The 7,020-nt window shown below is 47.3% G+C and overlaps 1 protein-coding gene across 1 annotated transcript in view; it reads right to left on the minus strand.

Annotated features, from left to right (window-relative positions):
• Window positions 1-7,020, minus strand: part of SNX19 (sorting nexin 19) — a gene marked incomplete at its 5' end in the record, with an annotated part of 21,418 nt that overhangs the window by 3,277 nt on the left and 11,121 nt on the right. The gene's annotated exons all lie outside the window — the stretch shown is intronic.

A 7,020-nucleotide genomic window follows, 5' to 3' on the forward strand; every position in this document is an offset into this window, starting at 1 on the left:
AGGAATGCTGATGCACAGAGGGCTCAGAGGAATTTGCAGCCTGCACGGGAGAGATGTGTCCACACCACCCAAGTGCTGGCCAGGGGAAGTTTCTAAATCAATCATGCAGACCTTCTTGCCCAGACAAAAATCACTTCCCTGTGTGACAGCAAAAGCCACAGCTGTCAGTCAAAACCAGCCACTGCCTGAAAATCTTTCCCCCTAAAATAAGGAGAGGCCAGTAGACAAAGCCCCAGTGCCACCAACGTCAACAGGAGGATCCCCATCAACTTAGCAAGACCAGGTCTTGGCAGTGCAGCACTGATGGTGACGACCTGCTGCCACCATCTTCATCAGCAGGAGGCTCCTGAGGAAGGAGTGGAGCGTCAGCCCAGGGATGGGGCTGGGAGAAGCCTTGTGATTTTGCCAGTCCTTCAAGAGTCCCCGAGGAGAAGAGTCCACAGGCAGGGCCAGGAGACCCGTTCCTCTTGGCAGCTGGCATTCGTGCTTGCAATTCCATCACCACTACGCCCCGGCAGCTCCCAGCACATCCAAGAGCTTGGGCCCTGCCAAGGCAAACTTTATTTAACCTGCGCTCTGCCAGACTGTCTGCATTCTTCCCAGGCAAGGCACTCGGGCCAAGGGCTGTCTTTCCACACACAACCAGGACAAGGCAAGTGGAGAGTTGGGAATAGGAACACCCCAAGGTAGCCAGGGGGTAAGGAACAGCTGGAAGCCATCAGCAGGAGCCTGGGCAACAACATGATGGTCCCTTCTTCAGGACAAAACAAGGTGCCTAGCTGCAGGTCTTGCACACCTAGGAAAGACCAGCTGTAAAGAAAGAGCATTAAAAACCTAAAAATAGGCTTTGTTGCAGCAGTAAGGCCTGTTATGGCTCAGGGAAAGGTCTTACAGGACCATGGGCAATGCTCCTGGTGATCCCACCAACTGGAAATGGGGAGACCCAGCCCTTACACTGAGCCTCACCAAGGACCCTGAGCACTGATGTTGCTACAATATAAAGCCAGAGATCCAAAGTAGCTTCTACCTCTCAGGAAGGACAAAATGTCACAGCACAGTCGTGCCTCGGAAAAGGCTTTGTTTGAAATACAATTGCTCAAAAGGGTTCTTATCTCCAGCCATCAGTAGTTTAACACCCTGGATCACGTTAAACCCTCCAGCCATCCCTGACCAAATTAAAGTGTTAAAACTGTGGCTCCTCTGGGGGCAAGAGCTTTGATTAACATGGTTTTTCATTAACATGTTTTCTTATACAACCTTCTTTCCTAATTGAGAAAACATTTAACAAGCAACAGAAGTTCTGAGACTTGGGGACAGAGCTGCAAACAGTACAACCCTGCATCTAGGGAGATCGGACTGAATGTTGACTTGAAATTGATCTCAGCAAGTCACCATCCTTTAAAAGGCTGCAGAAAGCAAAGAACAAGATTTCTTTTTCTTAGGAATGTTCCTAAAATAGCAAAAAATTCAAACAAATAGTGGGTAGAGTGAAAGCTGAACTTAAAGAAGACAGGACATGTTTCCAGACAGCTCAAGAGCGGGCTGAGAACTGACAAATGCTGAGAGGCCCCACACAAACAACCTGCCATTCCTGGCTCCTTTATTCCCATAAAGCCTCCAGAACCTGGCAATGACCTAGAAGTACCACCTATCAACCTGATCACAAGTGCATGCACTGTGATTCTGCAAGTGATTACAGGTCTTAGTTCCCACAATAGCAAACCACAGTTGATGGATTCTATTTTTTTCCACTTACTCTGGCAGCTCACTGCCTTCCTCTTGGGGAAGCAAAGAGGTAGGATTTGAGGCCAGCTCCATTGGTGTTGTCCCACCTACACCTCCATGCAAGCTCTCCAGAGGAAACCAACTTGCCACATCATGTGGTGCTCAGACAGCAGCACACTCACTGCTAAGAAAGGGTGAAGAGACACCCAAACTTAAGAGCACACAAAAAGGAAGGAAATAAAAAGGAAAGGGAATAAGAAAGAAGAAAGTGGAACCACAGCTGGGTGCAAATGGAAGGAAAACTAAAGTCACTGTGCTCTGGGTTTGATGTTGCCAGTCTATCAGCGTGGGGACTTTTTCCAAAAGCACTGGGAAGAGAGGAATTGTCAAGACTGGTTCCTCTGGCTCAGCATCCTCCTTGAGAGAGCAGCTGATGCCCTCAGATACTCTGAAAGAAAACACCAAAACAGAGTAACCTGCATTTTCCTCCCTACTCTCAACCTGCACCTGTTGAAGTCCCCACCAACACTCTCTTTGGGGGATGCTGCTGCATCAGGGGACATGGATGAGCAACAGTTCTGGTGAGGAGCAAAGCAACTCCCCAGCTCTCAAACGTAGTTGCAAGTCATGGAAGGTCACACCAAGCTTTACTGAAAAACCCTAACTGAGTAAACTCCAGCTTTTGATAGATCATAGAATGGTTAAGGTTGGAAGGAACCTTTAAGATCATCATTCATGGCAAATTGACCTTTTGATTGGGCAGACTTGCTGCACCAGGATCAGGACCAACAGCTCTCACTTCTCACACAAGAACTCCAAGTATGTGCTGGTCCAAAGCTGCCCTTCGCCAGCAGATCCCAGATGCTTGTTTTTGTCCTATTAAAGGACTGAGCATTTGAGATCCCTGTACCACACCAAAAGCACACAGATGCCTTCTCCCAGGTAGAAATTAATCCGACAAGAAACACAAATAGAACTATCCTTCCTTTTTTTGGATGGCTGATGAGTTACTATTTCCATTCTGCTATTTCACGAAGAAATAGCCTTAATAAGAAAGAAAGAAAAACAAACCCATCACTGATCCATCTCCTTACACATCAGCTGAAACCATAAATAGATAGAAAATGACCTCCTGGGCTCAGACGTTCTTATGCTTTGATAACACCCAATGAAAAGAGACAGACTGCAAAGGCTACAAAGTTCTGGACGTTAGTCTGGAGGTGCATAACTTGCCCATGTTGTAAGGGTCCTCTCTTTGAAATAGCTGCTGATGGAGGAATGAAATGGCTGCTAAAAAAGAGCTGATTTAATGCCCTGGCTTAAGCTGGAACGCCAAGGTCAGCTCAAGGGGCACATGAAGATAGAAAAGGCAGAAAGGACCTGGAATGAGAAACAAGGCCTGGAGGGTACATACCTCAGCCCTCCTCTGGCACCTAGAAGGAACAAGGGCTGCTAAGATGGAGCAGGCTATGGTAAAGACAGATGAGGGGTCAGAAACCAGCAAAACTCTGTGTCTTGACTGGTTTTACCTGGCTCCTGGGAGCTGGATGCTCTCACTGAAGTGGACTACTCAGGGGGTTCACCTGCAGAGAGCTCAGCTCATAAAGTAAAGGCTGGACTGGTTGGATTTGCTTAGTCTAGGAAGTAAAGATGGACCAGAAATGGACAAAAAGACACAGTACTATCCTAACCTCCAGGCAGCTGCTAGAACCTCTGCTTTTCTTGTCCATCAAGGTTAGGATAAGAACTGCTAAGTTCACCTCAACTGAGGAAGAGTTGAGTTAAACATGCTGATTGTAGTTAAAATCTGAAGCAAGAGGTTTGTGATTCCCCCAAACCTGGGGATGTTAAGGATTTAGACCAACACAAACTGCAGCTCACACTAGGAAGAAGACAAAGACAAGAATTCCTCTACTAGTCTGCTCTAGCTTATAAATACAAACAGCTTTATAAATACATGAGCTGTACATGACAGTAGCAGGTCCAGCACAACATCTACTGCTTTCAACCCCAGCAGAAGCCTCCATTTCCCTGTGGTCAGTTAACACAGCATGAATAACCAGAAGCCCAAATAAGACCCACGAGACCAAGGTATTGAAAAGGATTGAAGCAAAAGCAACATCTGGAAATGCACAAGACATTCAAGTATCTGACTTATGAAATCAAGAAAGGCTGGTACTTACATCACCAGACCATCCCACCCTTCGCAGCACTTGTTTCCCAAATGGCTCCCAGAATTGGGCCTCAAACCACAAGAATATCCTTAACTCAAGGGCTCGGAAGGAGCAACAGTTCAATGCTTTGAAGGTAAAACTTTTCTGAGCAAAGCTTGGAAAGCCAAAGAAACAGCTGCAGAGTGCAGTGTGAACAATGGGAAAACACAAATGGAGGGTTTCTGCCCCCAGGTTGGGCTTTTAGCACCTGCTACTTGAGTCCAGGTCCATCTTCTGCAGCCACCAGCAGAAACACATGCAGCTGGTTGCTGACACACTCAGCTCAAACACCTTCAGAGCAAACCCACACTTCTCCAGACCATCAGTAAACCCTTCACAGAGGAAGGAAACAGGAAAGAAAAAAAAAAGCCCTCCATGAATCAAAGAAGACAAAGTATCCTGAGACCTTTTAAACTTCTGGCCAAAGACACACTCAAAAAGTAAACTATCTTTCTTGCCTTACTGGAAATGTTCCTCTCCGGCTGCCCTATAAAACATTTACAGTTGTATCTGTGATGAACAATACGTCCTGTACCCCTGCCTGAGCACACGGTAATGAAGTGTTTGACCAGTGAGGCAGCAGCCCTGAGGCCAAGTGCCTTTCCCTTGGACAGAGTGTCTGCCAGCCCCACACCTTCCAGGCACAGCTCCACTGAGGGCAGTTGCACCAAAAGAAGAAACAAATCAAGCTGCAAGGAGCTCACACTGGTGGCATTTGCAGCCAAGGTGCCTTGATTAGACTTATCAGTGCTTTGATATTGTAGGGTGAGATTTTTCTACCTACTTGACATAGGTAGAGATGTGGAGCTGGCAGAAGCCCTGCAAAAAGTGAGTATGCAGGACTGTGGGGCAGAGAGGAGGAAAAACAGATCATGCTCTACTACCTGTAGGCATGAAACCACATCTCAGTGTTGGGATTTGGGGCTCTGGGCAGCTCTATGTGCCATTTCCTCCAATATACACCTGCTGCAAAAAGAAATCATGTAAATGCACGGGGCTCCAACTCCCATGGCTTCTCCTCCCAGTGAATTAACCAAACTGCTGGTTTTTGCTTTTCTCCAGTTCAATCTCCCTGCAGTGTCAAGGGGCTCAGAAAAGGGGAAGAAAGAAACGTGATTAAAAACAAAAAAAATTGTCCCAAAAGCCCCTTGATTTTTAACAAAGCGTCTTGGCTTTTGATAACATCTCCATCAAGTATTTATTGAGCCAATTAAGCTCTCAGCCATACCCCAGGGAGAGGACAGGCTGTCTCAGCCAGGTCCTGCTCAGAGCAGATTGCTTCATTAGCCCACTTCAGAATCAAAATACATTAAAAAACCATTAACCCTCCACAAGCCAGGGAAAACTCAAATCAACAAGGAGACATTACTTCCTCTCAATCCTTTTCTTCTTTGTCTGCTCTATTTGAAATAGGAAGTTGTTGATTTTTTTTATGTCTGGAAAAAAGGCTGGCACATATCAATTTACTGAAACGGAATGACAAGAAAAAGAGAGATGCAGTTAAAATACTGTTGCAATTGTTATCAAAGCACAGAGTGCTTGCTTCACTCTAGTGGCTGGTTTTGGAAGAATGCTGCTTCTAGAAGAGGAAAAAAAAAATTTGTTTGGGACAGAGATTCGAGGCTGGATCCAAAATTTCCAGGTGTTTGGAGACAACTGAATTGAGGCTTGTTTCCAAGCTAATTTTTATTTACTTTACATACACACGAAGACACACACAGTCCTGAGGATCACTTTTGCTGACATACCACAGGCCCATGATTTCTGCTGCTCCTTGCAGCTACAATACAAACAGCCAAATCCAGAGACAAGGAGGAAGATGTCATATGGTTGGTTCTCCTATCTACAAACTCTGTGGCTAGCTTTTAGGCTGGGGTGCACACTTGCACCACCACAGGAGACAGGACCTTTGCTGCCACATACCTGGGGCTGCCAGTACAGCCCCTTGATGTGCAGTTACAAAGGTTCTTACTAACCCGAATCAACTCCCCCAAACAACAAGCCAGAATAGTGAATGGGTTTAGCTGCTCCAGCTGTACTGACATTCCAGTTTTGGCAGCTCATTTCTGCCAGCAAAACTCAGAGGTGCTGCCCAAGCCCAAAGTGGGAAGCTACCTGCCAGCTACAAAGCAAAGGAAAGTGGGAGCAGCCATGCTAGGAAAGCTTTAGCATAAACCTTTCTGCCTGATGCTGGAGCCTGAAGAGAAGGAGTCAACCTGTGGCTTTGATGTCTTTTTCAGGGATAAAGCAGGGAGGGCACAAGGGGCCCCCACAGCAAACACCTGCCCACGCCCAGCCATGTCCTACCCCAGGGTACCCCCTATACACGTACAGCTCAGCTTTGCACCAACCCCTCGGTGCAACCTGGCACACAGATGAGGTCTGGATCACCCTCTCACTGTTGGACATGGACCCTGTGAGGCTCCAGATGGCCAGAGCTGGGCAGAATTGCATGCCCATGGGCAGCATGTTTCCAGCACGCCCAGAGCTGCAGGTGCTTGGCTGCCCAAGCAGGCAGGTTTACTCAGGGACATTTAAGAGGGTCAGGCAACACTACATGCCAGTGGCACTTTCAAGTCAAGAGGATCAAGGAGGCTGCCAAGGGTCTTTGTTTTTGCCAGTTCTGTTGGCACAGAGATCAAGGAAGAAAGAAGAGTAAAACCAGAAAAAAAAAAACGTGTAGTAAGCAAGTCCCTGAAGCTGTGAGCTCCTTGACTTACACCAGCAGTTGCACAAGTGTCCACAACACCTGGGCTGACACCAACAGGCTCCAGGCACAGAGCCCCAACCTCAAGACGACAGCAAGAAGGTGAGAGCAGCCTGGGGTTGTGCACGGGAGTAACCCCCAGCAGCAGCCCACCCAAACCCATCTTGTGGCACTGTGCCACATCCCTGCTGAAGGAAGAAGGTTTTGCAGCACTCTTTGGACCAGCACAGATGTCCAGACTGCTGAAGGACCCCAATCTTGGCTGCAAGGATCCTTTGCTACCTCACTGAATTGACAGCTCAGATTTGTCAATCACAAGCCACAGATATTGGTCTGAGAAGTTCTCACTTGATGGGGCTGGAAGCTGAGTGATGC

Source organism: Chaetura pelagica, unplaced genomic scaffold (genome assembly GCF_000747805.2).
Source record: "Chaetura pelagica isolate M959 unplaced genomic scaffold, ChaPel_1.0 scaffold38, whole genome shotgun sequence".
Classification (NCBI taxonomy): domain Eukaryota; kingdom Metazoa; phylum Chordata; class Aves; order Apodiformes; family Apodidae; genus Chaetura; species Chaetura pelagica.